The sequence below is a fragment of the Euprymna scolopes genome, chromosome 7 (assembly GCF_053919585.1).
Source record: "Euprymna scolopes isolate OS-2025 chromosome 7, ASM5391958v1, whole genome shotgun sequence".
NCBI classification, from domain to species: domain Eukaryota; kingdom Metazoa; phylum Mollusca; class Cephalopoda; order Sepiida; family Sepiolidae; genus Euprymna; species Euprymna scolopes.
Window position 1 is genome coordinate 68,293,818 of NC_136488.1, and position 26,236 is coordinate 68,320,053.

The window sequence follows — 26,236 nt, forward strand, 5'->3', positions numbered from 1 at the left end:
TAGGAGTTTGGTAGAGTCTGAAAAGGTCAACTCTTTAAACTTTGATTTCTTGGCAGCCAAATCTTCGCCCAAAACTGATTAAAAGCTTGCTACATGTCTGAATACCCTTTATGCATAAATTTCAAATGTTTATACCCAGCATTAACTGAGTAGTTTGCTAGAGACCGCAAATATCAAATCTTTTGAAGTTTGGCCTCTTGGTAGCCAAATCTTCAGCTAAAAACCGATGAAAAAGCTTACCCTATGTCTGAGTAAACTTTACGTAAAATTTCAAATGTTTAAACCAAAAATTGGCTGTGTAATTTGGTAGAGACACAGAGGTCATTTTTTTAAGTTTGACTAAAATTTTGACAATTTAACGTTTATTATTTTAGGATCAAATCAAATCATAACGTTTGATCCGTGTCCAAGTAACGTACATCTAAAATTTCAAGTATTTAGACCCAAAATTGGCGGAGGAGTTTGGCAGAGTTTTCAAAGGTCAAATCGTTTAACTTTGACCCATTGACAGCCAAATTTCTGGCCGAAAACCGATTAAAAAGATTTTCCCAAATCTAAATACCTCTTATGTCAAATTTCGAGTCTGTAAACTGAAAATTGACAGAGTAGTTTGTTAGGTGAATGTACACACACAGACAGACAGATAGAAACAGACAATATCAATTATATATATATATATATATATATATATATATATATATATATATATATATATATATATATATAAGAGGTTCTTTAAATAAGTTTTCAAAGCTTCATTGTGCATGCATTTAAAATTGCTGTAGACACTTGAAAATTCAGTATGTTATTTTTATACATCTTATGAGATGATTTACTATTTTTTATGATTTCAGGTTCAAATAAACATCCACAATAGGATTTAAAATACACCCTACTTCAGTCCGATTTTACAGCCAGACGTGCATTACTTTAGAACGATATGCAATAAAAATCTGCTTTGAACTTGCAAAAATGGAAGAGAAACGTAGGAAATGATTCAGATTACTTTTAGACCATCGTGCACGAATCGATCAGTGGCATAAGAGAATCAAGGGTAGAAGGAATTCTGTGAGGGATTATGAGATGTGTTGTAAGAAATTTAGAACATCAGAATTGATTGATCAAATAAAGAATTTCATGAATGAGGACCAACGTGTCCATAGAGAAACTCAATGCACAGTTTAATGTAAGTATAGGAATTGTACACACAATTATTGGCGAGGAACTGAAGATGAGGAAGATTTGCGCGAAGTTTGTCTCAGAGTGCCAAGAGAAGATCAGAAAGAAATATGTTTCTATGAGAGTAGGGAAATAATCGAGCTGATCAGTTCAGATCATCACCGTCTCCATTGTCCAGATCTTGGTTCATGTGACTTTTGATTATTCCCGAAGCTCAAGGAACGCATTAGAGGCTGTCGTTATAAGACAACTGAGGAACTAAAAGAGGCCGTGACGAGGATCATTGACACATTCACAGAAAAGGACATCAATGGGGTCTTCCAGAATTTGTTTGAACAGTACAACAATGCATTGTTGCCGAAGGAGATTACTTTAAAGGAACTTGAGTTTAACGTGTGCACTAATAATAAAAGCACCCATACTAAATCAGTCTGGAAACTTATTGAAAGCAATTCGTATATATATATATATATATATATATATATATATATATATATATATATATATATATATATATATAAGGCTACTTGTCAGTCTCTCTGTCTGCGTCTCTGTCTGTTCGTCTGTCTGTCTGTCTTCATATTTTAAAACTCTACTTTTTCCGAAACTTAAAGTAGCAGACCAGACCAGCGATAGGGGCCTCAAATGATTGATTTTTTTTATTGAGTGTTCTTTTATGAGGTTTTAGCCGGTTAAAATAGCTTTAAACGGTCAAAAATGGGTCACAATTGAAAAAAATCGTTAAAGATTTTTCACATTCATCTTAGTATATTTTTAATTTTAATCAGTTCATATGCGTGTCACGTTGGTACAGTGGTAACGTCACCAGCTTTGAATGCTACGGTTTTGGTTTCCGTTTTGGTTCAAGCTGATGGCACTGGAATACTTTATATTTTACTTTTGAAATCACGACTCTTTAATAGTATCTACGAAATCTGAATAAAGTAAAATATTAGACTTAAGCGTATTTTACAACCGGGCAAAGCCGGGCACCCCTCCGCTACGATATATATATATATATATATATATATATATATATATATATAGTCGTCAACATACAGTTCTGTTTCGTTGTATCATAACTCATCAATGCCGCTAGACTAGCATCTCTCCCAATATATATATATATATATATATATATATATATATATATATATATATATATATATATATATATACACATATATGTATATATATACATATATATAATATATATATACATATATATAATATATATATATATATATATATATATATATATATATATATATATATAAGCTGTACCTGGCCACGCGTTGCTGTGGTTCCTTTTGGTGAAATGATTAAATCGAATGAATATCGCAAAATTTCAAAAAAAAAGAAACCTGTAAGGTAGAATATCAGTTTTCGTGTCACGTCATGAACTAAGTTTCATTTTTAAATATGTAGATAAACACCAATAAATAATTTGGAAATTTGCATAAAGATCTATTTTATTGACACATAGATCTATGTCATTCTTATCAGAAATCATCAATGCAACTCATCCGAATTAAACAAATAAACCCATGCATAGATATTCTACAGCAAAGGTGGTTTCCATGTTGTTTCTTCTTAATGTCTTGTACGAAGGACCACGATTTACAAAGGGCAGTGTTATTAATCTTTCTGGGGTTGAAGTCCCACCATGAAACCATGCACCGATATACTGAAGTGAAGGATGTTTTTGATGTTTTTGCCTCTCAAATTCTTGATTGAATAATAATTTTGGAGATTGTCCTTTGGAGTTCATTTTAATCCAGTTCCATAAGTTGCCATTTAATATGAAGGATTTAATTTTCCAACACACAATATTCTTAGTAGTTCCAGTTTAAGTGCAGATGAATAGATTCCCAGGTTTGCCGATTCTAGAACATGCAACATATAATTGCCCATGTGAGAAACAGTCAGTGTGTAAACACGTAATTCTAAAGATTGTCCCTGTGCCTTGTTGATTGTGATTGCAAATGCCAAGCGAATTGGGAATTGCAATCTCCTAAATTGAAATGGCAAATCATAGGAGTGCGCTGTATAAGGACAGCTTCACCTTTGAAAGGCGCTCTCAAAATTGTTGCTTCAATGATATTGGTCTTTATTTTACTGAAAGACGTGTGACATTAAAAAAAAAACTTAGGCTGGTTAATATTTCGCAACATGATACTTGCTACACCAATTTTCGATTGCAGTACATGTGGTGGAATCCCTGTCAAATCTAGTGAATTCAAAAACTTTGATGGATTATATATTGCTTCGTCTGCTTCAACAACAATGTCGTCGGACTTGTATGTGACTAACTCACCATGAATGTTCAAATGAATACTATTGTTGAGTGCATGGACGTCTTTGTTCGTGGGTTCAAGAATAGTTCGTTCACTCAGCAAACTGTGATTCGTAAAGTTAATGTGGATGTCTGGGAATACATTTTTAATTAATTCGTCTTTTGATGTAACTAAATGACAGAAGTTTTGTGGTAATTGAATTCGCCCTGAAGTCAATATAGCTGGCACTGTTCCATTCCCAATAATTTTTTGAAAAGATCTCTGTTGATTGATTATTTTGTGCTGCTGGACACACATATTTCAAATTTAATGTCTTCACATTTCGCCAAAAAGTGGAGTATTTGAGGCAAGCATTTATTTCATCTGCTGGTGTTGATCGAGGAATTACAGGTAATGTTGGCCTGAAATCTCTAGCAAGCAATATTACTGCATTCGCAAATAATCTATCATTTCCCCGCAAATCTTGCAATGACCGATCAAGAGCCTCCAGTGATTTTTGTGAGCCATTGTGCATTCATCCCAAACAATAAGTTTGTCTTTTGGCAATACTTTTCCCATACCTGATGTTTTTGAAATATTGCACATGGGAGTTTTAATTAATTGCATGTTTAAAGGAAGCTTCAATGCAGAATGAGCAGGTCGTCCACCTGATACCAATATTGCAGCTATTCCAGAAGATGCAAGAGCTAAGACTATGCCATTTTGTGATCGAATGGCTGCCTAAATAAATTTAATTAAGAACGTTTTACCAGTTCCTCCTGTCGCATCTAAGAAAATATATCTCCCACTCCATTATTTACAGTCTGCATTATTTTGTTTTAAACGTTTATATTTCTCTCATAACTCAACAGAAGATGAAGGGGAGCAATAGGTCAAGATGATTGCAAACAATGCACGAATGTGATTAGGATGCGATGTGTTACACGCATCATCAATGCATTCATCCCAATGTCCGTCATTTTCCAATAAATTCAGAGCTTGACATGCACTGCGAAAAGTTATTGCTGGAATGATGTTGGACCAGGCACATTTACTAACAACATGCGAGGAAAGAAGCATTCATCTTGTTAGAGATGGATAGTATACAATCTGCCTTTGTGTTTTCTTTTAATATCCAGGTTGTCCTTCGACTTGCTCACCTCGTTTGCGTCGTTCAAATGATTTTCTACTCTTATTCCATGTGTAATACTGAGCCACTTCCGAATAGAGGAGTGTTTTTGCAAATGTGTCAGTTTTACATAACATGAAGAAAGCCGTTAATATTGTAGCAGGTGGATTCAAATCTATTTGTTGCACATTTGAAGCTGTAAAGTAAACGCGTTGTCCATTGTCTAGATGTACACCTAAGTGAACAATAGCCGGACTTCGTCCATGTATTGGAAACGAAAGAATTCGTCATACAGCTTCATTGTTGCTTATGTATCTTCCAGCTTGATACTGTGCGATTTCATCAATATGTAGGCTTGCATTCAGATAGTTGCTCCGTGTTTTCAAGGCAAAAACTGCCATATCGCTGCCTTTATTCACGTACATACAAATGTATTAGATGGACTTAACAGAGTTACGGTATTCCACATTGATGGGCGATTTATAGGTTTTTAATAGCAAAGGTGAACATGGAACAACCCATCGGTTATCAACTTGTATAGTGTCATTTCGCATTTATATGGTTGCTAATTTACCGCCATCTCCTAGTGACCTTTTTTATATAAAGTATATCCATCATTTCCTGTTACTGTGGTCGTTAATAATGCCCGGGGATCTCGCTTAGAGCATTTACCATCTATCATGCATGGTGAATTCCGATTAAATATACTGCAAAGTCCATGTATCATATCTTTTATGACAACTTCATGCAAATCTTTATCAATGTCAGCATCAGGTATTTCAGCAGATATTAGATTGTCGATTTCGTTTGTTGTAGAGCCGGATTAGTATGTTGGAGTGTGCTAATCCTGTCTTATGCCATCCCACTGAATACATCCAGCAGCACACAGATCAAAATATGTTTTACAACAATTAGCGATTTAAGCTTTTGTCTGAAAACACACGCTGTAATATCATGCCTATCTACCTATGATTACCCAGGAAGTAAGAGTTGCTGTATATAATTCCAAGCTGAGTTGCATGTAAATGTAATGAATAGGTCAGGCCGCCCATACTGACGAACATATGCAAATGCGTCTTGAGTGTACTCATGCATATGACGAGGATTGCCTAAATATGAAGATGACAAAATTGTTAGATTTCCAACGTTGGTTGTATTACCATCATTAACAACTGCCTCACGCAAATGAACATATTCTTCAGAACGAAGTTTGGACTGGTTCAAACGGATGAATAGCAAACGTTCAGTTTCAATTTTTGCATACATATCTACAATGTATTGGTGAAATAATTGGCGGCATTTCAGAATGTGGTTGTTTTCGTTCTCTAGAATCATTAATGGGTATGAGTAATAGTTCATTGACCTGCGTTTCTTATTTGTTTCTTCGCCACTAACTGGAATTATCATGTTAATATGGAAATGATATCCATCAGCACCCTCCCAAAAATGATTGGACATTGTTGGGCATCGTACCACCTGCGAGTTTCAGCAATGTTTGTCAATTGATCATTTCTCCTATTAAGAACAATATGCCTCGGTTGAAATTGATCTCCAACTATAACAAATGCCACTTTATCTAAAGTTGGAGCATTGAATCTTCGCACGTGTTTTCCAGTAGGCGTTTTGTCAGCAGGAATAACAATCTTGTGCAAATCAGATGGCATCATTTCAATTGCAGTTTTGAATAAAACCACTAAATTTGTTCTAATTATGGAGCATGTCTTACAATTGGGAAACAATGGACCGTCTTATACTGGTTGAAATTCCACAGCGTTCAATGATGATCATTGTTATTACCGATCAAATACATTTGTAGGAATTTATGTTGACCATCTGGGTATAGAACTAGAGATCCAGTTTTATGGTAATTTTGTCCTTTTACTTAAAAAGTTGGCATGAATTGAGCTGTAATGGTTTCTGCTGCGAATGACGTCATTATAAAGCATGAGTTGTATTTCCTGATGTTTGATAAAAAATGCTTTGATTCAGCAGTATATCCAGCAAGCAAAGTTTTAAATCGTTCTGGTGGATCTTCCAGTTGAGGTAGTTTAATTTTACCGGCTGCACAACACATTCTTTTAGTTTCTCCCTTAAATTTAAGAGTCTTGCAATAGGGACACACTTCAGGCATAGTGCCTATGTGAACTTAATGGCTGAAACTATAATCATCATCAGGGTTGCAGAGAAATGCTAGGCGATCCCAATCCCAGAATTGTTGAGCATAGAGTCATGTTTGGCGCTGATCTGCATTTTCTCGTTGACGTTTTTCAGCATGTCTCAAACTCTCGCGTTTATTACGTTGTGAACGAAGCAGATCTGTAGACGCATTACAGGATTGCTGTACCCGCAACGGTGCATCTTCAAGTCGGCTGCACGTCGATCTGCTGTTTCATTGGCACGTACTGTAATCTGCCTTTGTCAACTATTTTGGTTCGCAGATGCCCGTTGTTCAGGACTTTGAGTTGTAAGTAATCGCCGCATTGCTTCTGCATTGCGAGTACAACAACTTATGTTTGATCTTCTGAGTGGCATTTTAAGGAATATAACTGCAGCGAAATTAACAATAACGTTTAGTAAAAGTGGATTTTTTTAAACGGGAAACAGGATAAATGATTTTAGAAAAGAGGAATCTGTAAAAAGATGTGATCGTTGTTTCAATTTATGGGCCTATCGACAGCTGTATGTTTAATTAAGGCCACATTCTTGTATATAGTTCTGTACTTTTCCTTGCGTCCAAATAGATTTGAAGAAATTTTTTTTTTTTCTTGCTTTCAATTGAGGAATCTGAAACTCATTTCTTTGCCTCCAAATAGATTATATGTTTTTAGTGCTTATTTTTGATTGAGCTGTATGGACAATTAAGAGCAATTCCGTTTTTGTAAGGAGTTTTGTACTTTTTATTGCGTCAAAATAGATTTGGAGAAATATTTTTTTTAAATTTTATGTTTGCTTATTTTCAATTGAGGAATCTGAACAAAGAAAAGTATGAAAAAGTATTTGCTTGATTGTTTTCTCAAGTAATCGACAGCTTTATGGTCAAATAAGCACAATGTGTAGAAATATTTTTTTTTTAATTTTCTTTCTTGTACTTATTATTAATTGAGCTGCATCGTCAATTAAGGCCAATTTTTTATATATAGTTCTGTACTTCCTGTATCCAAATATATTTTGAAATAATTTTTTCTTAAATTTTCTTTTTGCTTATTTTTAATTGATGAATCTGAAAAAATAGAAATCTGAAAAAGATATTTTTTTATTTATTTCTCAATGTATTTGCCTGTCGACAGCTGTATGGTCAAATAAGGCCAATTTTTTATGGAGTTTTGTACTTGTATTTTCGGCAAAATAAATTTTGAGAAATATATTTTAAAAAAGTGTTTTGTTGTTTATTTTTAATTAAAGAATCTGAAAAAGAGAAGCCTTGCGTCCACATAGCTTTGAAGAAATACTTTTCTTTGCTTATTTTCATTTTAAGAATCTGAAAATTCTTTTTTTTGCGTCAAAATAGACTTGGAGAAATATTTTTTTTAATTTGTTTTTTTTTGCTTATTTTTAATTGAGCTGTATGGTCAGTTAATAGCAATTTTTTTCTTTGTTTGTAGTCCAGTACTTTTCCTTGCGTCAAAATAGATTTGTAAAAATAATTAATTCTTGTAATTTCTTTTTTAGCTTATTTTAAATTGAGGGATCTGAAGTAAGAGAAGTCTGAAAAATATTTGCTTGATTGTTGTCTCAAATAATTAGCCTATCGACAGCTGTATGGTCAAATAAGCACAGCGTGGAGAAATACATTTTAGTGCTTATTTTTAATGAACATGTAGTGTTAATTAAGGCCGATTTTTTATGTAGTTCTGCACTTCTTGTGTCCAAATAGCTTTGGAAATAAATCTTTCTTATCCGTTCTTTGCATCCAAATACGTATTGGAGCAATATATATTTTAATATGTTCTTTTAGTGCTTATTTTTAATTGAGCTGTATGGTCAATTAAGTGTAATTCCTTATTTGTAAGGAGTCTTGTACTTTTTCTTGCGTCAAAATAGATTTGGAGAAATATTTTTTTTTAATTTTCTTTTTGCTTATTTTTAATTGATGTATCTGGAAAAAGAGAAATCTGTAAAATATATATTTTTTATTTATTTCTCAGTGTATTTGCCTGTCGACAGATGTATGGTCAAATAAGGCCGATTTTTATGTAGTTTTCTACTTGTATTTGCGACCAAATAGATTTTATTTTTAAAAAGTGTTTTGTTGTTTATTTTTAATTGAAGAATCTGAAAAAAATAGAAGTCTGCAAAAAAGTATTGTCTTGATTGATTTCTCAATTTATTTGCTTATCGACAGCTGTATGGTTAATTAAGACCAATTTTTTTTTGCATATAGGTCAGTACTTTTTCTTATGTCCAAATAGATTTGCAAAAATTTTTTCCTTAAAATATTTGTTTTGCTTATTTTTAAATGAGGAATCTGAAAAAAGAGAAGTTTGACAAAGATATTTGTTTGATTTATTTCTCAATTTATTGACCTATCGACAGTTGTAATGTCAGTTAAGACCAATTTAGCTTTCTATCTTGTTCTGTAGTTTTCATTGTGTCCAAATAGATTTGGAGAAATAAATTTAGTTTTAAAATTGTTCTTTTTGTTTTAAGGCCTGTTTTTAATTGAGGCATCTGAAGAAAGAGAGGTCTAAAAATATTTGCTTGATTGATTTTTCAATTTATTTGCTTATCGACAGCTGTATGGTAAAGTAATGCCAATTTTTTTTGGTGGAAGTTCTGTACTTTTGTTTGCGTCTAAATAGGTTAGGAGAATTTTTTAATGGCTTCTTTGTTACTGCTAATTTTTATTAAGCAATCTGAAAAAAGAGAAGACAGGAAAAGCATTTGCTTGATAAATATCTCAATATAATCAATTGTTTGGCCAGTCAACGACTGTATCTTTATGTAAGGTCAAGTGTTTTTAATAAACAGATGACTTGTACGCTATGTGCACGTGTGTAAGAAAATGGTAATGTTTTCCATAACACAAAAAAGTAAAAATATATCTGGAGAAAATACAAGAGTAAAAATATGTACTGTAAGAAAATTAACAAATCATTTAGAAGAAAATGTTAATCATTATTGTAATGCTATAATATTTAAAGAACCCATAAAAATCCTTAAAAAACTTGTAGAAAAAGCAGGAAGCAAGAAATTGAAATACTTGAAATAGTAATATAGTAACGCTCCCCCCACCCGAAACACCGGAAAACTGTAAAGAATAAATCTTGTTGGATAACATGGAAAGAAGGAATTATGTGTAAGAACGATTTGAATTGTTAACGTATAATCGTATAATGTCTAAATGCACGTGAAAATTGCACAAAAAAGAAAATTTCTGAAAAAAATAAATAAATAAGCTTGACTGCAAAAAAAAAAAAAAAAGGAAACAGCAAATAAATTTTTATGGAAAAATGGATGCTATATTTTTTTTAATCAATATCACAAAACAGTATAAATATATATGGAAAAAAATCCGGATGAAGATGTGCAATCGTGGGTGAAACGTGTATCTGATTTAAACAATGTGTGTAAGGGAAGAACGTGTTGTGGGCTGCGAGAAAAGTGTTAAGAAAAAAATTTTAAATCCTGTAATTCGAGATAAGTTCAAATATGAAGTTATTTAGACAGATTTTCCGAAATACACTTACCAAGGAATTAGTAGAAGAATGTAAAGAACCATTAATAATTCGTAAAAAAATGAACGGAAAGAAACATCAGAAAAATGAGGCAGAAAAAATCAGGGGGGAAAATTTTTCTATAAAAACAGCAAATGAATTCGATCGAAATAAATGGATGCTATTTTTTATTTATTCATATTTTTTTCAATAACATACGAAATTTTGAATTACACAAATTTATTTTAGGTAGGCTTGTCTTTAATCAAAACAAATGAATTTAAATAAAAATAATGGAATCTTGGAATGCGAGATTTCGTTAGATCTCGTAAAAAAAACTAAACAATTAAAACTTATTTTTGATGGGTGAAAAGCCTTAAGATAAACAAATGAATTAAAATTAAAATTTTGGAAGATAAACAAATGAATTAAATAATATATAAATAGGGGATTCCCTGTTTTACTTAGCGATGAAATGTTGTAATTCGAAATCGTCAAATCGTGGTGAATTGATAGGAACGTGCATTCTACCGGAAATAAAATGAAAAACATGTCCGCATTTACGGAAAATATTTTCATCTTATTTAATATATTTTTATAATTTGCGAGGTTAATTTATTTTAATAACATATAGACTGTCTGAAAATTTCAAATAAATTGGTAATGTAGAAATATGGTTTTATTGATAACGAACGAACAAAGAATTACATTTTTAATTCGAAATTCGAAATCGTCAAATCGTGGTGAATTGATTGCAACGTTCATTCTACCAGAAATGAAATGGAAAACAGTTCCGCATTTATGAAAAATATTTTTATTTTATTTAATATATTTTATAATTTGCGATGTTAATTTATTTTAATAGGATAAAAACATTCCTCGACTCTAAAGATAGATTGTATGAAAATTTCAGTTAGATTGGTAATGCAGAAATATGGTTTTATTGATAACGAACGAATCAAGAATTGGGCACTTTTCTACTGCGGGATGGGGTCGCTTTATTCGCCGGTATTTTCGAAAGTAATCCTCTCCTTTCGCCTTAATAAAAATCCCCGTCACTTCCGGTTTGCCGGTGGTCGTAACAGCAAAAACGTCACGTTTTTCCCGTTCTTTTCCTCCTTTGCAGTACGGGTTCGAGCCTGCCTTTCTACTACCATATTTTTTTTTTGCTCAACACACACTAACACAACATCCTAACACTCCGGCAACGCCGGGCTAAAATGCTGGTATATATATAATTATGGAGTTTGATAATGTAATTGAAAAACTTGTTAAATTTATGTAAAATTGCCCAACGTATATATAGGATATATACGTTAGGATATCAGATTCTATTGAGTTCATTTTGATTGTATATTGACTATTGGATTCGTTGTTGAAGGAATGCATACTTTAATATTGGGACGAAAAATACTTTTCACCATTCTCTACTAAAGAAAGCGAAACATTCTTACTAATATCTTACTTACGTATAATCTAAATCCTCTCGCTTAATGCAAAATCTAGGCATTTGATGTAGGGCTAATCGTAGCCATATAATAAACCGTAGGCAAACGACAAGAATGCATTGTAAAAACAACTCTAGGAGTGTAAGTCATGTTTAGTTTCAGAACAGTTTCATATGGTTTGTTATTCTACACAAATCCTTGGAGGTGACTCGTTCGCAGTAGACAGTTGTCAAGTTGGAATCCACAGAGCAAAAGATTCTTCCCGTGTTGACACGAAGAAAACATATGCGAAATTGCAGCAGAAAAGTTTAATATTTATGAAGCAATTTTGGTTCCCGATTGATTGGTAGCAGAACGTTAATTAATTCGATTCCTCAGTTCCTAGCAGCATAGTTTATAAATAGAATCTTCCGATTGTGCGGGATCATACGCCATTACATTTCTGTATGATGGGATGTGTCTCCTAACAGCTTCTACTGCAGGGAGACAGGGGAGTTTATTGCTTGTCACCTAAGGCGCCCCAACCGGGAAATGCCGACGGAGTTACTCAGGCAATTTTTGCAATTGCAAGAGTACCCCTCTTTTAAGGGGAGCTTGCCTAGATCTTCACTTTTCGGCATTGTGCAAAATATTGCTGATGTGGGCAGCAATTACATAATTACCCTATTACATTCTGTGTGATCGGATGTGTCTCCTAGCGGTTTCGGCTGCAGGAAGACAGAGTAGTAGTACACGTCAAGGATCTGTTCTTGACATTCAGTCCGACAGGTAAGGAACCGGGAACCGGCCCAGCAGCAGTCGGACTGAGGTACACCGCCTGGGTAATACTCAGGAGGTCCACCCTCCCAGGCCTTGCCACTCAGCTTTCGGGTGGGGCAAGTTTATTGCTTGTTGCCTGAGGCGCCCCGACCGGGGAATGCCGACGGGATTACTCAGGCAATTTTTGAAATTGCAGGAATGCCCCTACTATAGGGGAGCCTGCTTTAAATCCCCACTTTCCCGGTCTTGTGCCAAATATTGCTGATGTTGGCAACAATTAAAATGGCTACCCCATTACACTCAAAATATTGTAACAACAATTGATCTCCAATAAACAGGTTAAGTTAAGTAGATAGTGGTAATAAGTAATCGAGGAGAAAAATTCAAAGTGTTTGAAAAATTCAAAGTGTTTGAAAAATTCGAAGTGTTTGAGAAATTCAAAGTGTTTGAAAAATTCAAAGTGTTTGAAAAATTCGAAGTGTTTGAAAAATTCAAAGTGTTTGAAAAATTCGAAGCGTTTGAAAAATTAAAAGTGTTTGAAAAATTCGAAGTGTTTGAAAAATTCAGTGTTTGAAAAATTCAAAGTGTTTGAAAAATTCAAAGTGTTTGAAAAATTCGAAGCGTTTGCAGTCATATTCTTTTCACATATGTAAACATAAAAACTGCTAGAAAAATACAGATTATTTGTTCGTAAACATGTCATGAAAATCCTCTATACTAATATTTTGTTCATTCATTTATAAATGTTTTAAGGATGTTTTTTGTGCTTAAATGTTTACAATACTCTTGTTTACACATGTTTAGAATTCTTTTGCGTACACACGTTTGGAGTTTTCCTGCGTACGCGTATTAATAGTTTTCTTGCTTACACATGTTTTGATTTTTCTTACGTACACATGTTTCGAATTTTATTGCGTACATATGCTTAGGATTTCCTTGAGTACTCATGTTCAAAATTTTATTGCATACACATGTTTTGAATTTTCTTGTGTACAGGTATTTAGAGTTTTCTTGCGATAACATATTTAGAATTTTCGTACACATATTTAGAATCTTCTTGTGTACACGTATTAAGAATTTTCTTGAGTGCACATGTTTAGAATTTTCTTGGGTACATATGTGTGGGGAATTTATTCATACACATCTGTTCAGATTTTTTTGTGTAGAAATGTTTAGTATATTTTTCGTACACGGGTTTAGTATATTTTCTCGTATGAATGTTTAGCATATGCTTGTGTACACATGTTTAATATATTTGTTCGTACAATACTCTTCGATGAACATGTGTCTCCTATACTTCGATACACCTGTGTAGTATAATGTTCTGTACATATGTTCATGTTCTCATTTGAAAGAAAGTTTGTAGTGGTGATCTGTTTTTGCCTACAGTTTATTTCTAACATGAAATACATTGTTCATTTCCCTTCATTCCATCAATGTGCACGACTGAGCTCGAATCTCTTGTTTTGCAAGATCGCAAGAGCAAAATTTTCATACGATACTGTCAATTCCAAATAGTTACTAATATAAATATTGACTGAGTTAACTTTAGTGACTAGAAGTGAAGTTGAGGAATCAAGCTGATTATTGTCGTACAAAACTGTTAATCATAAGCGTGTAATCTCAAATACAAAATCAAAGCATATAAGATGGTGTTCTTCAAAGTACAAATGAAAGAAATACAATAGCAGACTTTTAAAAATGGATTATATTTTAAACTACCTCTTATTTTTAGTTATAAGTGGGTCTCTATACAATGTGAACCTCGATATATAAACCTGTTCAATGTAATTGAAATTTGAATCAGTGGGATTTGTAAATAAGGAAATAGGACAGCATGTGAAAATAGCAACAGAACGAGAATCGAACCCCCCAAAAAACTATCTGAACATGAACTAGATAGTCTTCAGTTGTGTTCAATGACATTGCCATTTCTTCAATATCAAAGAGTGTTTATATATTCATATGTACAATTCTATTGTTGATCTACCCCTCAGCCAATTTACAGATGATGTAGCAATATTTAATATCATTAGAAAGTTTACACAAAATACGATTAGCGAATGGCACATGTAAGTAAGATTTATTCGCGACTGGTATTCAAGGCTAACTCTTTTGGCAGGCTATGATTCATAATATACTATTGCTAAATTAGAAAATTGGTGTTTCGTTTTAAGCAGCGAATATGGAAAAAAATCAAATACCGTGAGCTAGTCGAAAAAATAGTAAAAGGCTGACTACCTTCAATGTGAATGACTCGCTGAGCTTGACAGGGTCCAGAACCAGCTTCGAAATCTAGTAGCCGGTGACCTTTTCTCCTCCTATATACATCGTTTTAACAGAAGAGACATTGCAAATCAATCTCAACTATGTTGTTATATTTATGGCAGGTACTCGACTTTTTTTTTTGCCAACTAACCACCCCTCTACAAAACATTCACATTTCACATCAAACACCCACATTGATACAACCATTTTCAACAATGTCCTCTCTTCCCGCACTGTGTCTTAAACAAAACACAAATCTCATGAACAACGTGTGAAAACCTTGTTTTGAACTTCCAACTGATCTTTAAAACATACTATAACATAGTCATTTCCAAGCCCAGTGTAAACAGGTTCTTGTTGAGCTGTTCTGTTAAATAATGAAACCTTACCAAATTCCCACAACTAGCGATAACAACGGTGTGGTATTATCGTCCACTTGACACCCATATCCACTTATCCTCGAGTGAACTTCGGATCTTAATAAGCAGTGAATCCCTTATAAAAAAGTTACATTGATATGTGTAACTCTCTTACAAAAAAAAATAAATAAATAAGAGGCCATTTAACGTGTACGTACTTGAGTCTTTTATAGAAGCCATGAGGCGTTTACTTTGCTCTTAGAGTACCGACTGTTGATGATGACACAGTTTTTGTATGTAGTCTCTTCTGCTGTTTATTATTTCTATGTTATTTCAACCTTCATTACTCGAAGACGGATCTGCGCACATAGTTTTGCGTAGCAGCAGTTTTTCAAGTGTAGCCTCCGTTAATCTACATTGCGTTTTCTTAACCTGTACTCCGATAAAAGTGGTGTTGATCTTCCACATCTTTACGCGTGTTATTAGCGTACCAATATAGACAATGATCGAGTGTGTGTAAGGACTATGTATATACATTCGGGAACAGCCTGTGTGTGCTTTGCTTTTCATAATATCTTACCTAATCCTTACTTTCAGCTAGCAATATAATAAACAAAAGATACGGGAAAATTTCAATTTAAAAAAGAGCAACCTGAAGTGAAATGGAAACAATAATCATAAAGATAACCGAGAGATTAATAAAAACGATGCGTTTGAGTTTTAAGAATACACGCGAGATTTAGAAGTGGATATCTCTGAATGAAACTGCTGATTTGAGCTTTTGTCCAATCGGTTTAGACACGTAAAAAAACAGCATATGATGCTGCTGTCACTAATTGTTATTATAGAGTTTTATATGAAGAGACAAAGCCATTTTTGTGACAATTGTACTGAGTCGCAACTGCGCAAGGGAGCTCTGATGTAAACTAGCAAAGAAACATATAAGTGCGAAAGTCGATGTATTTGTTTTGAAAAGGGTGTAGACGCAGTCAGTGATGCACAACCGCAATAACTGAATAGAAGTGGTAAATAACGCATTTAGACGCCACCTCGATTACACCGTTTAGAGTTATGACCTAACAATAATGATGATAATATTGATGATGTGTCCGATATAAAAACTTCGCAAAGAAGCCGTCTTTTCTTAAACTAAAGTTATATGACGTCTTTCCTGTCTTCCTCTTTTCTCTTTTCTATTTCTTTGTTTGATGAGAGAAAAAGGGTTGTGCACCAAGGTGTCTAGACAAAAAATTGATTACCTTGCGGGGATTTATGATTATTAGAGAATAGAGTTTCTTCTTCTTCCATCGATGGCATTGCTGGTAAACCTCGTAATTCTTACAGCTCATTGCCACGTAGTTGAGAGTTAGCGTTCGGGTCGGGGTTAGACCACGCCGGACATATTTTTGTTGCTCGAAACACATTATGTTATGTTACAACCAATTTTCTGACATTGCTAATGCTGACAGGCATCCCAGTCTTGATTGGGCTTTATGTTTTTCTTCTGTTTTTCTATTTTTCTTTTGTTTATATCTTTGTTTAAGTTAAGGAGAGTCGAAAGTGGAGTTTGTGCTTACTTTCGGCAGGTCCATAACTCCTGCTTCCCTTAGTTTGCCATTTTTATGGAAGTCACTTCAAACAGGGTATGAAGCCACTTAATATAAGTAACTAAAGTAGTATTTCAAGGTTAAAAACTTGACAATGATAAGTGGCTGATAGATTAGACTTTAACAAAGGAAACAGCAATTTTCCACCCTTTTCAGGAGCATCGCTCCTGGAATGTGAGGACTAAACGACAAAATAAGGGTAACGAGAGTTACGTGGCTGCTGACAGTCCTCAAATTCTATGAACAATGCTTCAATAAAAGAAGGACAATTGCTGTTTTTGTGCCTAGATCTATTAAACTACCACTCATTGTTTATTAGTTTTTTTAAACACGAAGTATTATTTTATTTAGCTTCTTACGTCAAGTGGCTTCATCCCATGTCTGAAGTGATTTCTAAAAATATTTTTTTTTTACCTTCTAGTTATTTTTTTTATTCCTTGCAGTTTTTTCTATTCCTATATTTATTTTTATTGAAATTAAAAATGGTCTTTGCTCCTTTTGATTTAAAAAAAAAATTCTTGCTTTATGTGATCAACTATAATTGAAACGGTCTGCATATCGTAGCAAGACATGACTGTATTTATATGAGGAATAATAAAACGTAATATACACATACAGGGTGACCAAAACAAAAACAAAAACAAAAGCTAAATGGAGACCATCTAGAACATATGCTGTAGAACGGAGAAAAATGCCAAATAACCTATTGTTTTGATGTGATGTTTTGAATATAATAAACTAGATATTACCAAAGTTTCATTTCATTCGGACAAAACCATGCAAAACGGGGCCTAATTAGAGTTGGGCCCCGTTTTGTGGGGGTCATCCTGTATATATATATATATATATATATATATATATATATATATATATATATATATATATATATATAAAGAGAGAGAGAGAGAGTGAGAGAGTGAGAGAGAGAGAGAGGTGGGAAGCGAGGGTGTTCTAGTTTGCTTGACGAATTGCTAGTAACTAAAATATAGGTATTTATGAATGCTGATTGAAATACAGAAAGCCGATTGTTAATTTAAGGTCACTCTCTCTTTCATTAATCCATTTTTCGGCATTGCTATCATCATTCCTGATTAGCAATGGTTCAAACAAATAAATATTCTTATATATATATGTGTTACTGTGTGTGATTGTGATTGTGTGTGTGTGTGGTCACATACTGTTATATATTTTATATATATTAAAAAAGAAAGAGACCATAATACAGAACTAGAAAAATGGAGATAATATACATAAAAAAGAGAATGTATCAATAGCTAAAAATGTGGACGAAGAAAATAGAAGAATAAAAAGGTGTCAGGTAGTAAAAAATATCCATGAACGATGACAACTTTAAACTAAAGCTATAAAACATGGGAGAAGACACTACACTTGCTAGAATGGACAAACACTAAACATATCACGCAGTGGAAACTGGACAGGCAGATGCCCTTGCTAGTTTAACATATATTTACGCATCGAAAACTTTTGTCCGGCTTTTGTGTTTGGCTGCTACTAAGTCTATTGTCATTATTCGGAATCCTGCTAATCTCTGACGCTATTTCTCTGCACATTGTGTCTATTCTCGCGTTATATATGCTTTTACATCTATTCATATTTCAGTTTTATCTCCTTTTTTATGCATAATTGATGAATAAAAGATTAGCAGACTCATGTTTAACGAATACGAAACGACCTTTGTGTTGAAGCTGAAAATTATTCAATAATCGGTCCTAAAATTATTTTACACTTGACAATCATATTTTTTATCTGTTTATCTTAATACTATTTATACTACACTATTGGTCAAACTCAATAATCAATGTTTCTCGAACAATGATTATTACATTAAGTTATTATTTCACATAAAGTTTTGATTGAAAAAAGACTCCGACAAAATTTGAGAAAAAACAAATATTTATGATTTAAATAATAATAATAATAATAATAATAATAATAATAATAATAATAATAATAATAATAATAATAATAATAATAATAGGAGCTCTAGGAACAGATCTAAAGAATTCGGTAAAAGATTACGAGTAATAGGAATCAAAAGGAAGACTGGGATTATAAAACTCACAATAATGCTAAAAGCAGTCGGAATTTTATTGGTAATTCTCAAATGCGGAAACGTACTACGAACTCTAACCAGCCACATAGAGAGTACAAGAGAAATAAAACAAACTGATAGGCTTACACTCTATGAAATCAAAAATCAAAAGTACAGGATAGGAAAGATAAAATTGCCGCCCTAGAAAAGATGACATGATTCCATTTCCGTTTGATGAAAACCGGTTTTCTTTTTTTATTGCAGACAATTTGGTCAGTTGGGACCAAATATCAGGAGCGATAGGAGCGTTCTATAATGCCTGAAATTGACACACTGTTCAACGAGCGGGATCGAAAAGGCATTACTGTGCAACACATGCTCTTTATCAATCCAAGTTATGACAACAGGACCATTGCCAGCACCCTCAAAATGCATCGCTGAATTGCTAAAAATATCAGACGTACCGGGAGTCATGAAAAAAGTTTATGTCCATCATTATGGTCTTTGGTGTGGTTTAAAGTGCATCCACACATCGGCGAAGTCAGCTTGAAAACCAACACCAAAATGTACCATGGACGTGATGAAGAGTGTGGTGCCCTCTGATGCAATCATATGACCACTGGTAGACCCTATATGTGGCAGCAGGACTCAGCGCCAGCCCACGAGTCCAAGGAGACCCAGGTTTGGCTTCAGACGGAGTGATACGACTTTGTGCCATTTTCTCACTGTCCCCACTCCTCCCCCGACCTGAAGCCGCTGGACTACAATTGAGAATTGCTTAGAACCTCTATTCCGTCATGGCTGACGGAATGAGAGCATGCTGTTATCGTGAAGTAAGTAAAGTGTCCGTCTGAAATTCCGTCTAGATTCCCAAGTTCGACAATATTTACCTGAGGAAGGTCGCAGCTTAAATCGAACTAAACGTTGTGAAATTGACACTGAAGATAAGGACATTAGTTCGAAGAATCCAAATAATACGAAAAAATGTGTTATATTATTTCTCTATATTTGATGAGATCGGTTACAGACCACAAAAAAGTCAGCATGCTCTTTTTTGTACAACTCTGGTTTCGGGAAGTTGAGCTTCGTCTTATCACTGAGCTGAGCGTCGCCAGTTGTCATAAAGAACTTATTTTCATACCAAGTCACGATCCGGTCTAATGAGGGGTGGTTCTTGTGTAAAAAAAGGAAGATGACACTTCATAACAATGTTTTATTGGTTTTTGTTCAATTTGGAAGGAACTCCAAGTTCTTTTATTTTTCAATCTCTCTCAAGTGGTAGCAAATCCTCGTATACGTTACGTCTTATTAAAAAATAAGTAATCGAACAGTTCTGCGTTGATTTACTTCGATTAAGTCTCTTAATAAATCGTTGTCAATATACGGTGGTCCACCACTACGCTCATCATTTTACAGACCCTCGTCCCTGTCACGAAATTTCTTAAACCACCATTGTGCGAATTTGCTATTTTTCCATCATGTATTCAACGTTTTGAAAAGAAAGTCCAATTGTTTTAAAACGATTGTAATTTAAACGATTAGACGGACCGAAAAAAACGACCTTTAAAATTGATATATAACGTAAAGGTATTATAATGAATACTTCTTTCAAAAATACATAATTTGAAATTAAAATTACAAATTCCGGTCACTGCCCAGCTTTTTTCGCAAGCTTTCCAAGATTTTTCTCATATATTTTACCGGAGAAGCAGACAACTCATTATGTTGTTTACTTGTTATGTAACTTCTTATAATAAGATTTTGCATGGCGAAGTTATAAAGAGATGTCACGGTGAATGACATGCCCCAACTTTTTTTCTGGTGATCGAGCACCCCACTGCTTCGTCTTAACCCGCCCTGGCTTATGAGTGAGCTTATTAGTGTTTGCCTTATGACAGAATCGGATTAAATATCAGTCCAGTATTGGCTGCTGCGTCAGATTACATGAAACCTTAAGTAGAACTTCGGATATACTACAGGGTTGTCGTCATTCAAGAAATACGTCGAGCTGATTTCAAATATTCTGGATGGTCAGCGACCGTTATTTGCAGGCAAGCTAGACGAGCACTGAGACGCATCTCCTAAGACTCCATTCGCTCAGCTGAAACAAGTGATTAAGCTATACTTAGAATGTGCTGATAGTTTATCCATAGTTTGATGATTTTGGAGGTCCCTGTCAGCCCATCTTTTCTCTCAGTTTAAGAGTATTGAATTGTTTCTACAATTTGATTCCAAGAATTAATCTAAATTACACTCGCCAGTTTCCATCAACATGTGCAATCGCTCAAGTTCCTCCACTTGGTTCTGAAAACCAGGTTTACCCTCCATGATCATGACAACAGTCTGGTGTGAGACACTAATCCGCCAACAGGTAGTCATGGAATGCTCGTTGCACTGCCTTTCCGATTATCATATGTACGACGACATTTTATCATATACTGTCCCCGTGATATTTTGAGCCCAGTGCTATCCTTCAAAATCCCAACGGCACTCAACAGATTGATGAAAGTATTGAAGGTACCACCCAGTAGTATTACATCCCTAAGTGGAACATAATCCGTAACAGCGTTCATGATTTCAGACACCTTCCATAATAGCAGTTGATCCAAAGTTATAAGAGTCGGCATGTGTTTTGACAATAGTTTGCATATGGAATCTAGGGTTGACAAGATACAGGTTTTATCTCTTGAGTTTGTCATTGAAAGAAATTGTACCAAAGTTTCCTGTAAATTTTCACTCCTTATAAAGAAGGTGCATCCTGCCTTGCTAACAAGGAAACGAAAATACATTTCCCCAAATATTGTCTACTTTGCGATCGCAGATATCAGATGTGTATGGGACTGACATAAATTGTAGGCAACGGTTACATGCTTTGAAAAACGATAATCGATAATGTGGATCTTCATGATTTCGATATTTTCACCATATAACACAACTACTGCACATTTTGGGCCTATTCTGGAGAAGTGGCTAAGGGAAGGCGTAGGCGTAAAATTAGATATGGTATAAGTGATAATGTAACATCACAGTCAACCATTTAATGTGAAAGATTTGGCATAAAAACAGGTAAAAATGCAACATTTATTGGGTTATCATAAAACATACCGAGTTTGTATTTGAAAACGTAATGGAATATGAGATGTGGGTAAAAAAATATCCAATTCTGAAATTTCAAACTTACCCATACATAAACCATGTCAAATATTTAGTATGATTTAGAGAAGACCAAACATAACATAAAATCACAAAAAAGCTTGTAATTTTTTTGTTGTTGGGCTACTTTGGCATTATATTGACTAGCATATAGATCGAGAACGTAGCTGCTCTCGCTCTCTTTCCGCCTGTCCCTCTCCCCATCTCTCTCTACTCCTCTTGCTTATTTCCTTCCTAAGAATTGTGCAGCATGCGGCATCGATGGTGATCTCTCTCAATGATGTTTTCTCCCGAGCTCGAGTTTGGCAAATGTTTGAGGAGTGTTGTAGAAAATTGAAGATTATCGTTCGAACAAAACAATTTTCTCTGTCCGTTTCGTTTCATTTTCCTTGTTTTAGTTTTCTTTTCCTCGAACGGTTTTTCGTTTGTTCTGATGTTTTATCAATTGCCAATATATCTCAAGGAGTCGCACTAATTTTTCTTGCACGACCCTCCGAGCATTTTGCGTGATACGTCCTTTAATATTTAATGAAACATTAGTTACCGATCTATTTTTCGCTCGACAGAAAACACGCCGGTCATATGGATTGTTCCATGGGAAAATATCTTCCACACAAATCTATCACTATCTCGTGTTTTCAATCAAGACGTTCAATTATGAAGCGATGTAGAATTTTAGTTTGGTATGTTTATTCTGTAATAATCTCTTTCAGCAACGACCATAGTAAATAACATGGAATATTTTAACGCAAGTTTACGTTATATTTACAAATTATATATTTGGATGTATAATCTATATATTTATAAAAGTGTGAATGTATTTGAGGACACATCTCAACCTATATACTCAAAGACTTTTTGGTCTACAAACTTGAAATTTTGTATATAGGGTATTGAGATGGATCGAAAACATTTTAATTCATTTTTATCCGAAAAAAATGTCCAACAGTGCAACATTGAAAAATGTGTAGTTTTGGGTCATCGGATATTTATTTATTTATTTGGCAACTGTTTCGCGAGGCTTGAAAACACGTTTTTAAATATCGTGGCAAGCTGGTTTAATGGTTAACGCACGTGGTTCTCTGTCTTTAAGTTTTGGGTTCGATCTCAGCTCGAGTATTTTTTCTTAATTACAAGTTTCCGTTTTTTTGTTACTTCATTTTTTTTTAAAGAATTTAACGTTACGTTTAATACCGGGAAATGCCGGATACATATTCAAGTGTAAGTTATTTTGTGTGCCACGCTAACATCTTTTTTCGAGTGCCTGCCGTTTAATTGTTATGCCCTTCCAGTTTTTGTAATAAATAATTTTACCAAGAATCCTTCTTAGGTGTTCGTTACGTCTCCGATTATAGCTGATGGCACTCAAGTCATGTACTTTTTTATAAATAATTTTACTAAGAAAAATTCGTGAGTTTTTGCTCTCGGTTTAGATTACGGAAACTCAAATTATATATCTATACATATGATTTTTTTCTTCTTCATAAGTTTTGGTTTCAACTTAAGCTGATGCACCCAAGCCATAAAGATATATATTTTTTATTGTTGAAATAATAAGTTTATAATATATAAGAATTGATATACAATTGACTCTATAACAATGTATTCGAATTCTGCAAGAATGAAAATATCATATTTAAGCGTATTTTACGACCAGGCTACGCTAGGCGTCCCTGCTGGGTTAGATAAATACTTTTACTGTTTTAACAAAAAGACTACTATAATATCAGGGCGTCTCCATTTACGCTTAACATACACAGAATGCCAACATCAATATATTACATATGAAAGGGTTTGCTGTGGAATCTCCACAGGTCCTGCTAGTTTTGTATAAATATATTGTTTCACTGTGTGACGACTCATCAATTTTTCTCGTCTGGCAAGTGCTTTAGATTAGATCATTATTTATAAAAACAATTACCGTAAAGAATGCGCATTAGCACTGAGATATAAGAGGGTTACTATAAACTAGAAGTCATCATAAGTAAGGAATTGTGCAAGGATACATTTGTTCATATTACATTCAACTATTTGCACGTTAGTATACTCGGGGAAACAATGGGAAGGGAGGTATTTCCAGGCTAGGAGTAAGCAGGCGAAATCTATTAGATTGGAAAGATTTCCAGCATCTTTTAGAAATCTACAGTGAGGTGAAATATTAAGATATTAGAAAAGCAGATATACGTTATAGAGCATTTTATCAAATGGTTCAAATCGTTTTTATTGTAATAAATTTGACACAATATCACCGAAAGTGTGGGAAAATAGAGGTCGTTGGTAATCCTTGATCTAAATTAATAAAATTCATTTACTCATGACTAGAATCATCTCAGTCACCACATTATAACATTTACTTTAGGAGGAATATTTGAAATTTGGTTTTAGATATGTTGCAGTTGGATTGCTCTTTTGTTCAGTGGTAGGAAGTTAACTCTTCCAGGTTTCGCCTTTTCTCTGAGAAAATGTTATTTTGTACATCACTAGGTTTGTCAGAAATTTCGTGAAAAGTAGTGAATAATTACACCCCGTTTTTCCAAGCTTATAACTCCTCGAAAAATGTAATTCAAGCCCTATTTTTTTTTCAATTAAAGGAGCAAGGACCAAGGTTTCATTAAAAAAACCAAAAAAAAGACAACGTGTGTTTTTTTTAAAAAAAGGTTTTAAACTTCCGACTTTACAGGTAAATTTCTAAAAAACACTACGTTTTTTGTTTTAAATTTGAATATATAATTTATTGACCTTTCCTCTTCAATTTGTGATACATAACACTTTGGTGGGTAAATTAATTATTTACTTTTTAATAGACATTTAAAAATGAGAGGCGTGAATAATTCGACCCCCCTGTCTTTCCAAGCTTATAACTATTCGAAAAATGTAACTCAGGCCCTAATTATTTTTTTCAATTAAAGGAGCAAGGACCAAGGTTTCATTAAAAAAAACAAAAGAAAAAACAAACAACGTGGTTTAAAAAAAAAAGGTTTTAAACTTCGAACTTTACAGGTAAATTTCTAAAAACACTACTTTTTTGTTTTAAATTTGAATATATTATTTATTGACCTTTTCTCTTCGATTTGTGATATATAAAATTTTGGTGAGTAAATTAATTATTTACTTTTTAATAGACACTTGAAAATGGGGGGCGTGAATTTAAAAAGAAACGTTTGTCTAAAATATCATATTCGGTTTATTGGAAAGAGCATAAAATTTCACATTGACCCTGAAATATCGTAAAAATAGAATCAATAGAAAAATTTTGATAGATTTTTAAAGTTTAAAAATTGAAAAATATCGAGTTCGTAAAATTCATTACTGTTTTTTTTTTTTTAATTTTAAAAATATTTCTATTACTTCAAAACAACTTTAATAGTTTATTTTGGAAGTATAATCCATAAAGAAAATAAACAACCCACTTTTAAAAGAGAAATTACGAGTTCTTTATATTTTATTCGAAGTTTCGTGTTAGGGGTGTCAAAAATTCCTACAAAAATTCTGATACACCTAGTACATTACCTGATGCGCCTCTACTGAGTAATGTTACGGGATTGTGCAAGCATTTTTGTAAGCCATAATGTGTATTTCGCAGTGCAATAGCTTGCCGAGACCACACATGAGCTTGTGTTTAACTTAATAACAAAGACGTAAATAATATGTATAAGATATTCTAATTCTTTGACAGTGGGATGTGCGATCAAAAAGGCATAAAAACTACAATCGAGTTTTAAGATTATTCTCTAAATAAAAGATAGCCCACTGTTTTCCGTGTCGTTCAGAACCGAAAACAAATTGGCCAATCTCTAAATAGAAGTGAGAGAAAGTACGTTTCTCTTAGCCTAAAAGTAAATGTGAGTACACTTATTCAAGTATGTAGTTTAACGTTGCGTATGTAATCTGCACTAATCATACTTATTATATCTGCCTCCCATTTCCAATGATACAAATTGTTGATCGCTATACACTTTGTTAATTTTCCCATTCAGATAAAATAATCGATGCCTATTTGTCGTCATTATTAGTCTTGTAGTTGTTTTATTTTTTTATTATCTATTTGTACTCTTTTATACGTTCTCCTCGTTATTATTCTTGTTTTCCCATTCTATTTTCTTTTTGGCTTTCTGTTTTTATTGCATTCCCGCGCGGAGGGGGAAAATAAAGTGGCTTTGTGTGCGTACATTGCTTGCCTCCCGCGTTACGTGCCGCTCCCGTACGTCGGTTGCGTTTCATGACGCCGGCACTAAACGATATTTACACACCTTGCTTAAGTTGTCAAAAAGAAAGGTAATAACCTATCATTTGACGCGGAGACGCAGAACACAAAACGTAGCGTTTTTACGCCGCTTCCCGAGCGACCGCT